Source organism: Micropterus salmoides, unplaced genomic scaffold (assembly GCF_014851395.1).
Source record: "Micropterus salmoides isolate LMB-PRFRI ecotype aquatic unplaced genomic scaffold, ASM1485139v1 Ms_hic_scaffold_15, whole genome shotgun sequence".
Lineage (NCBI taxonomy): Eukaryota > Metazoa > Chordata > Actinopteri > Centrarchiformes > Centrarchidae > Micropterus > Micropterus salmoides.
In genome coordinates, this window is record NW_024040596.1 from 7,194,299 (window position 1) to 7,196,739 (window position 2,441).

At 42.4% G+C, this 2,441-nt stretch overlaps 1 long non-coding RNA gene across 1 annotated transcript; it reads left to right on the plus strand.

Annotated features, from left to right (window-relative positions):
* Window positions 1–1,017: 1,017 nt before the first annotated feature.
* On the plus strand, window positions 1,018–1,550 carry LOC119903576. The gene is made up of 2 exons (XR_005444538.1): window positions 1,018–1,125; window positions 1,508–1,550. It is a non-coding gene; the product is annotated as an uncharacterized LOC119903576 (long non-coding RNA).
* The last annotated feature ends 891 nt before the right edge of the window (window positions 1,551–2,441 follow it).

Genomic DNA, 2,441 nt, shown 5'->3' on the forward strand with positions numbered 1-2,441 from the left:
TGTGGTGAAGACTGAATAGAGGACAATATATACAGATACATACACAAGCAGGGAGGGTGCACGAACAGGTGAGACACAATAGGGATAATCAGGACATGACAAGAAACACAACAAAGCTATACCCAAACAACAGACACTTACAAATAAAACAAGAAACAGACAGAACTGTAGACTGTGACACTACTATTCACGAACAAGTTTGCAACATTGGCTACGTTCAGACTGCAGGCCAATGTGACCCAATTCCGATTTTTTGCTCATATGTGACTCAGATCTGATCTTTTTATAACAATGTGAACAGGCCAAGTCGCATGGAATCTGATCTTTTCCAGTTCGGAATTTGGCCACTTCCATGTGTGGTCAAAATCCAATACAGATCAGATCTTTTTAAATGCGACCTCAGTCTGGACACTCAGGTCGGAATTGATGCAACTCTAGAGCATCTGTTGTCACAGTCCTGCTGTAGACGGTGCCGCGGTGAACAAAAAAGCCTCACAAAAGCCATTATTAGACATGTGGCACTCCTCTCCTCTACCTTGCTATCATCTACTGACAAATTCCCTTTCTTACACCTGAAATCCACGGGGCCGCGAGCTCTCTTCTGAGTTATGTGCATGCTATTTGTCCGAGTCGACACAGTGGGGAGAGAAAGAGGGAGTGAGTTGTGCGGCAGTTGTGTTGTCCAGTGCAAGAAACCGTAAAGAAAAGAATAGAAAGTTGTGAACATTTGTCATAATTCAAGAGAAATGTGACCCATGAGAGGACAATGAAAAACGAGAGTCTCCCGTGAGCTAACCAGAGCTAACCTCTGTTACAATCTCCCCTAAGTTTGACCTTTCTAAAAAAAAAAAAAATCCGCTGGGTGAATTTCATATGTTTGCTACATTCCTTTCCAAAATAGCAGGTAACATGTATGTGCTGGTCAAGATTAATTCATTCCAGCAGGTGGGGCTGTTGCTGTTTGCATTCATGTCGTGTTGCATTAGCCAATAGTAAGGTTGTAGGTCAGCCAGGAAACAGGAAGTAAGTCTCACATGTTTAGTTATGGCCAACAGAGACAGAGGTTGGATCATTATTTTGAATCTGCATCCATCCTTCTTTGTTGCTTGATGGAAAGCATTGCCTGTGAGTATTTTTAGTGATTAAAATGTCCTTAAAGGGATAATCGATGACTATTTTGGCATTGCAAGTGTTTTACCACATAGCAGTTCATGTTAAAGTCATGCTAGTAGCATGTACTCAGCTCTGCTATATGTAGCTTTAGAATTTGCATTTGTTTACTTCTTACGTAGTGATTATGGTAATGAATTTGTTTATTCAAACATATTTCTTAGCGTTTCATCTTGTTGCTATCTATATGCCAAATGTTTGCAATTCTCCTTTGCATGTATTAGTAATGTATGCAAATGTGTCCACACAGAACATGGCATTAATGTGTAGCATACCAGAGCCTTTTTTAGCACCTGAAAACTATGTTTTGTTATTTTCTTTAACTTTCACTCTGTAGATATTTGAAGGGAACGTCTCAATAAAGAAGAAAATACACCTGTCACATAGGACTCTAGGAGTTTATCTGTCTGCTTAGCTGTGCTCAGTTCAAATAGCGAGGGGAGAACAATGTAGAACATTAGCTGTAACATCTAGTGATGCAGAGCAGAGATGGGGACTCAAGTTTCGCTCGACTCGAGTCGCACTTTAGTTGCACACACAGTGACTTCAGACTTGACTTGAGACTCGTCCTCAAAAGACTTCAGACTTGGCTCGGACATGCGGTGCGGGACTCTTGAACAATGTTTATTTTTAGGAAACGTCTGTTGAGCTTGCTGTTATTCCCCTCCTTGCGTTACCTACAACCTACCTACATAACACAAGCTACGTATCATCTGCGCACAGCCACACTGAGAGAGGACAACAAACACCGGCAGCTGCTGTGTCATTCCTCATAAACTTTGGCTTTAAAACTTCATACAACAAGGCCCAAAGTTTTCAGATCCAAAGGGGAATCCACAGAAGTGGGATGCAGAAATTTGCAGAGAACTTTTCTGTGTCACAATGTCCCAGGAAAAGTTTCACATTAATCCTCCCTCTGTTTTACAACCTTGGCCCTAATGATGCTGTTGATGAACAGCCGATGCCATTTTAAGGGCCGCTGCCCCTTCAGGCACTACATACAATCTAATCCAGAGGTCACTAATTGGCGGACCACGGTGCGGATCCGGACCCAGCCGTCGTCCTCCCTGGACCCAGACCTACAGACGATTTATTATTGAGAGTTACCATCTCGTGACGGAGCGTTTCTATTTTAACCCACGCAGCTTTTCTAGCATTTACTGTACTGGTTTAGCGGTACAGGAAACTCACAGACCAATTGCATGTGTTCCAATCGTCTGATGTGATGCTGCGCAGCCAATCAAATCTGTGCATTCCAAAAAGCACTGTGA